At 45.4% G+C, this 7,423-nt stretch overlaps 1 long non-coding RNA gene across 1 annotated transcript; it reads right to left on the bottom strand.

The window, feature by feature from the left end:
* Positions 1-2,200: 2,200 nt before the first annotated feature.
* Positions 2,201-5,288, bottom strand: LOC123125116 (uncharacterized). Its single transcript, XR_006461282.1, has 7 exons — positions 4,977-5,288; positions 4,808-4,895; positions 4,365-4,412; positions 4,170-4,259; positions 3,751-3,970; positions 2,691-2,771; positions 2,201-2,538 (listed from the first exon to the last, which is right to left on the bottom strand). It is a non-coding gene; the product is annotated as an uncharacterized lncRNA (long non-coding RNA).
* Between the last annotated feature and the right edge of the window lie 2,135 nt (positions 5,289-7,423).

Consider the following 7,423-nt stretch of genomic DNA (forward strand, 5'->3'; position numbering starts at 1 on the left):
CAACATAGTAAACAACCACCACATACACATGGCATGATGCAAAAACAAATATGATGCATGTCGGGTTTAAATATGCATGGCATAGCAAAGTGCAACAAACAACACTACAAATTAAGTGGAGCTCAATATGCAACGAGTTGCATATTGAAGAAACACCACATTTAATTATTTAGTTCTCTCTCGTTATGTACCCAACAATATTAAATGTTATTAGCCATGGCAAGAGGTGAAGCATAAGGAAACTACCTATTTAAGCAAGTTAAATAAGGCCGGAAACAAACAACAACAATTCCGGAAAATCCTCATGTCCATATATTGGGATTGGTACTGTTCTGCCATAAACGCAATTTTAATATTGTTAAACAGCAAAATGAAGTGCACCAAGTTAAACTAGGCATTTTTCCAAGCAAGTTACATATATAGTTTAATTAAATCCGAGTTACGGTTAATTAGTTATGAATTAAATCATTTTAACATGGCATTTATGCAAATTTAAACAAACAGCATTTTAAACATTTTTAACATGGATGCAAGCAGCATATTATGAAACTAGATGCGATTCTAGACATTTTACATATATGACATGTTTAATTTGGATGCATGGATAATTACTTATTAACACTTTAATATGATGGCATTTTTCTGTAATTATGCATGCACTGGAAGATGATAGACCAACAAAGCAGAAAAAAAAAACATACTTGGGCCAGAAGCAACGCAGTGCATCGGCCCAGAATGGAATCGGGCCCAAGCGGCTGAATGTGTGCAGGCAAAAGAAATGGTAAAAAGGGCAAAAATTGGGGCGCCTGGGGCTCGAACACAGGATCTCTTGTCTGAGTGCCAGCTGAGCTAGCCAACTCGGCTGTGCCTGAGCTTGCGACAAAAATGAGGACGCCATCTTACTTGAGCCAACTACAGAAGGTCGAGCTTTTGGAGCCATGGCTCACGGAGATGCTCGCCGGCGACGCAAGCGAGCAAAGCAGCGGGCATCGACGCTACAGGACAGCAGCGGGCGTGCGGAAACCTGTGTGGGTGCGGTTGTGCGAGCGGCGGAGCAACGGCATGAGCAAGGGCTCGAGAACAAACTCAGGCAAGAGCAGAACAGAGGAAGTACAGCGACGTGCACGAGCACGAACTCGAGCCCGAGGTCACGGCCATGGCGGCCGAAACCAGCGACGCGACGAGGCATGCGGGTGCGCGGGCGTGCGGAGGGCTGCGGGAGGAGTCCACAGCGTGAGCCTCGAGAAGAAGCTCGTCTCAGGCCACGACGAAGCGCGGCGAGGAGAAGCCGAGGCAAGCAGCAGCAGGACCTGTTCGAGCACGAGCATGGCTCGGCTCGGGCGACGGCGACGCGAGGCAAACAGCGAAGCTGCCGGGAGCGGTGGCGAGCAGGGAGTGGAACGACAAGGCGGCGTGTGCTAGAGATGATTCAGAGCGGGGGCGAAGTGCGAGGAACCACGGCGACTACTGCAACTACACAAAAAATTCAGAACTCGTCGGAGCACCGAGAACACGAAGATGGCATGGATCTAGCGACGACTCCGGCGATCGAATCGCGATGGAAAAGAGCAGGATTGGATTTGGGTATACCTAGTATACCTGTGACATGAGGATGCGGCCGGGGACACAGAACATCAACGGATAGGAGGCGAGAAACTCCGGTGGACGTCGGGGAAGGCGAAGTAGAGGACGAAGAGGACGTCGGGGAAGGCGTCCTAGGGCTCGGATCGGCGTCAGAACAGACTCGGGGAGGCACTGAGGTGCTCTGGGTCGACGGTGGGGAGGCCGGCGATGCTCCTACTCAGGTGATGAGCTCTTGCCACTACAAGAGGACCCCACCTATAGCACCGGATTTTTCCGTATCTAAAAGTCCATATATGCGTTGTTAGTGTCTTTACCAACGCTTTGGGATGCGTTGCCTTATCCAGTGTTGCTAGTGCATAAGGCAACACTTATACTTCCGTTGGTAAAATGGATCGTTGCAAGAGTACAACACATAAAATCGACTATTACAACACTTTTATACGTTGGTGGTGGTTAATGTACAGGAATCCAAATCTCATTGCTTGGCAACAAAGAATTTGCAACGCTTCAGGTGTTCATGCATATATTTTTAATAATAATATGCAATTAATGCTGTAGATAATGGAAATAATTATCTATATCAAGTGAGGAATAAAATAAAAGAATATACTCACAAGAGAAAGAAAACATATATATTGATAAAACTGTTGGATTACAATAGTGGATATTAAAGGGGTACATCATCCAAATGTGATGCATAATCTAAATATATTTTTGACAGCGAAACTTAAACTGAAAGCATTCATCAACATCCCTACAACTTAACAAAAACTTAACCTAGGAACAACATCCAACAAGAACAACATCCCTACAACTTAACTAAAACTGAAAGCATCCATCATCATCATCATCATGAACCAGAACATCATCATCATCATGAACCGGAACATCATCATCACATAATTGCAGTATACTTGTCACGCACCCATATAATCATCCATATATCTTTTGAATCTACAAAGAAAATAACAAAATGAACTGTTAACACACAATGCATTGACATGACGCAACTAGTGATAGAGGCGGGATATTAGAGTGTAATCTTTGTTGTTTCTGCATTACCAAGAGTATTATAGTAGAACGATAGGAAGAGTGAGAGAGTATACCTTCCATGGCATCATCCATGACTTGCTCCACGAACTCGACTTGCTCCATAGCGTCCCCTTCCATCCAGTTGGTGCATGCAACTGCAAAACCAAGGGAAAAAGGTGCAACACAAGTGAAGCGTCATCAAGTTCCATCTATTATATTATTTAAACAAGAGACAAACAAGCAATCATGTTCGTCCACATAGATTAAATTATCTTGATCATCAATTTTATATATTAACGGTTAAAATTAAAAAGATGTAGTATTACGTACAAATAAAATGATGTAAAAACAGTTTAGCTTGCCACGTGCACATCTTTCATCCAAGTCTTATATGCCTTCTGTACTAAAAAACGATATCTCCAAGACAGTCACATGCAAACTCGTACGTTGCTATTGCATAGTATGGGTGCCAACTATAAGGAATAAGGAAGAGTCCGACCACCACAAAAAATATTAAAAAATCCATGTGGACTCATATATATTACTAAAATAAAATCAGCCGCATATGCCTTTTGCGTACACCATTGATTTCTTCATTGATGATTGGGATTAACAGATATGTGCAAGTTACGTAACACTAATCTTATGCGCGTACAAGTATACATAATCTTACACAATGATAAGTCCAAAAGTGCATGAGCGAGATTCTCAAGGAAAAGAAAAATGAGGTCCGTCAATTCATCAAATATGTATATGCATACATCTATGTTTGTGCCCGAGACAAACAAGGTACTGTAGGCCAATCCGGCCAGCCGGCCAAGCCGTACGCTAATTCCATGCATGTGACATCATGCTTCTGTCACCCATTGATTAAGATGTGTTTTCCTTGTTTTTTTTAATTAAAAATTCCATTATGAATTCAAAGAGATACCAAACTAGGCACTATTTGCATGAATGTTGTACATGCATACTAGCGTATCTAATAACAAAATATTTAGGCAGCACATGCAAGTATATGCGACTAGAGAAGAATGAAAGATTGACTCATGTGAATAAGAAAGGAAAAAGAAGGTTAACTAGCTTGCTGATATGCTTAATAATTTAACAAGCTTCAGCAAAAAATAACAAGTTTACCTTATCCAGTCAACTTCATGTCTTTTCGTGTAGATGCATCAGATTGTACATTTCTAATTTTAAAAATATACTAGGTAATTGCCGTGCGTTGCAACAGGGGCATACGTATTTTGTATGCAATCATCATGATTAACCTTCCATACCATCGTGCACATGCAAGCTGCTGCCGTTCGGCACTTGCTGCTGCAAATAATCCACACAGGCTCGATGGTACATGGAGCTACAGAGAGAAAGATAGGAGGTCAGAGGTGTTGCTAGCCTGCTCCGCACAAGCCTCCGCTCTACTCACATCCAGCAGCAGCCAACCTACTGCACAAGTGCAGATCCAGTGATGGCCATGTGCCCATGCTCACCTCTACACGCTGCCGGTCTGTGATAGCTTGAACAATAGTAAAATAAACTTATTCAAGTTAACTCACCTCTTTATTCTAGTGTTGTCATTTTGATTCCGTTGAGTTTTGCAACCTTTGTCACTCCGTTAACATCCTTCTCCATGCACCTTTTTATCTCTGTAATTCAGAAACAAAAAATGTATTTGCAAATTAGAATTCAAGCAAGGCAAAAAAGTTAGCCAAATCATGTTTGAAGAAAACAAACCCAATTGCATATGTTACCTTTCATAGTTGTTACTTTGACGACAATTCTGATTTCTCCTCCGAGTTCTACATACAGATACAAGACTGTTAGAGAAATGATAGAGAGCATCTTATTTCTGTTCTTGTTAGAATGGACATATTCAAGAAAAAAGACACAAAGAAGCCACTGAAACCAGGCTGCATGGAGCTCGACATACTTGCAAATCTAGCTCAATATCTATATTTTCTGGGTGGTCGTTCCTCTTTACTGAGCAATGAGGAACACTGGCCTGGCCCCTGCTGCGCATGCAACACTACTGGGGAAATCTTAATGTGATTACGCTAGCTAATATGCTCTGTCCTGGCCCCTGGTGCGCATGCAACACTGCTGAGGGGAATCTAATGTGCATATGATGGATAGATTTCTACCAAAATCCAACTTTAGAGGTAAATTATTGATTAACAGGAGTGGACCAACTCACCCGAAGCCAGAGGAGGAGGAGAAAGCTACATGGTTGCTTCGTCCCGAGCAGCAGCAAGGCTGTCCAGTGGCCGTTCCTCCCTGCACGTCTACAGGAGAAGAGAAGAGCAGAGGTTAAAAAGGGGGAGAGAGATAGGACGGAGCAAGGGGAGAGGATGGGATGCACTCACCGGATGAGACGAGGACGACATCGCCGGTGCCGCGATGCGAGAGGACCTCGGGATGTGTTCCGCGGTGGCGGGATTGGCCGAACGTCGCCGGAAGCAGCCACTGCCGGTGGCGCGACGAGGAGCCGCGTGAAGAGAGAAATTGGACGCGCGAGGGATGGGTGGGTGGGGGTGCGGCGGATCCGGTAGCCTCCGGGGTTGCGAGGTGGGAGATTGGAAGGAGAAGGGCCGGCGGCGAGGTGGGGCGGAGGAGGGAGAGGAGACGGTTGGTGGCGGCGATTTGGGAGAGACCAGGGCAATCGGAGGCTCTGTTTCTCGCGCGTCTCTCTCTCCTTTCCTATGTTTATTTTTTTTTCCATATATGTATATCAATCTGCAACGCATATGCTTCACCGTTTATATGGGTATCTATTATTAATTTTACAACGAATAGTCAAAATGTTGTACACCAGGGAGTTTTGAGAAGAAATAGGCTAAGAACAAAATATCCATGGACACCAGGAATTATGCAGCATTTGAATAAAAATGCTCTGGTAATTTTAAGAGACTGCAAATTCAAACAAGTTTGAAAATAATTCAAGCTTGAATAAATCCTTAGCCCAACCAAAACACTTCCAAAGGACTTGAAAACTGGAGGAGGTGGTCTTGGCATAGTGTAGAGAATATAAGAATATAGTGGACATTAATCTGGAGCAGAAAAAGCCACTAGAGAAATAATTGAAAGAAAGGGAAAAGGATAAGTTTGGATGGGATAGAAACTTGGGTGAAACCAAGTTGAAGTTGAGCAATAAGTAAAAGAGAAAGGATCAAGGACAAGAAGAAGGAGTTGTAATGCACATGAACAAGTAAAAGGAAACAAGCACAACAATAATATGGAGGCGAATGCATGATGCAAAAATGATAATAATAAAAACAAACATCACAAGCAAGCAAGCAATCATGAACATGATGGATGCAAATGCACATGGCAACATACATGAAGATGGAATGCACAAAATGAGAATAAAAGATAACACAAGCATGATGATGCAACAATTTATTAAGACAATCATGGCAATCCATACATGACAACAACAAAATAAATGGAAGACAACTAGAGCATCGGTCTCGGGGCGTTACAACCGACTCCCAGAAGCCGGCCATGAAGAAACCTGACTCCCAGAAGCCGGCCAAGACTGCACCCACTAAGATTGTACCCACATAACGGTGATAGGATGGGGCGTGGCCGCAGTACAGCCCACTACCCCCGAATCCCGGAACAGGCATGGCCACAGGGCATCGTACGGGCCAGCCATCCCCCATCCGGCACGGCACTGTAGCCATGTTGGCCCCGACGTCACCCACGACAGGTGCCAGAACGGCCCGCGGGCGGCGGGCCCCTTTGCCAGGGAGACATCTGGAGACGGCCCGGCCTCCTCTAGTTGGCCAGGGATGTGGCCGGCTCCCAACAGCCGGCTACCTCCCTCCCTCGAAGCATGCGCCCTATTAAGGAGACAAGACGATGTAAGGCTACAGTGAGAGCTCGCAAGGCGGCGACACTGTAGCCATGCTTACCTCGACAAAGCCCTCATCATCAGAGGCGAGGCAACAGTAACCAGCCGTCGACAAAGCCCCCATGCAGTGGGGCCGGCGTGCTGGCCAAGAAGCCGGCAGCCGGCGGGACCCACCAGTCGGCGGGCCCCAATGACCAGCGGAGAAGCCGGCGAGCATAGACACTGATGGCTGGGACCCGCGCCCAGCCGGATTACCATTGTACCCCTGGGGGTAGGCCTATATAAACCCCCCGGGACACCCATGCAAAGGGTTGGTCTCATAGAATTACACACACCACATAGAGAGAAAAGGAGAGCTAGCCTTGCCCTTCTTCTCCCTCTAACCCGACAGCTCAAGGAGCACTTGTAGCTACTTGTCTTGATCTAGTGATCATGTGGAGACCCCGCAGAGCAGGACTAGGGGTGTTATCTCCACGGAGAGCCCCGAACCTGGGTAAGATTCGCCGGCGTGCATGTCTTCGCCTCATCCCGTTTCCAAGCACCGGCGACGTCTTACTGGCTCCCACAATGATAAGCCACCTGTTGGCATATGTCGCACCTACCACCCGACACTCCATCATGCCCCAAGTGGCCGGTCATGTTGATGTTGATCAAATTCTTACCGGCATATCAGAAGGTACAGTCACTCATAAACAATTGACAAACTTTTGTGCTCACTTTTCGTTTGTCTCTAGTGTTGAGCCACTCAAGGTACAAGATGCATTAATCGACAATGATTGGCTCATTGCTATGCAAGAAGAGTTGAACAGTTTTGAATGCAACAAAGTGTGGTCATTAGTCAAGAGACCAACTAAGGAACACAATGTCATTGGAACAAAATGGATTTTCAAGAACAAGCAAGATGAGAATGGCGTAATCATCCGCAACAAGGCAAGGTAAGTGGCACAAGGGTACTCA

The sequence above is a fragment of the Triticum aestivum genome, chromosome 5D, assembly GCF_018294505.1.
Source record: "Triticum aestivum cultivar Chinese Spring chromosome 5D, IWGSC CS RefSeq v2.1, whole genome shotgun sequence".
Classification (NCBI taxonomy): domain Eukaryota; kingdom Viridiplantae; phylum Streptophyta; class Magnoliopsida; order Poales; family Poaceae; genus Triticum; species Triticum aestivum.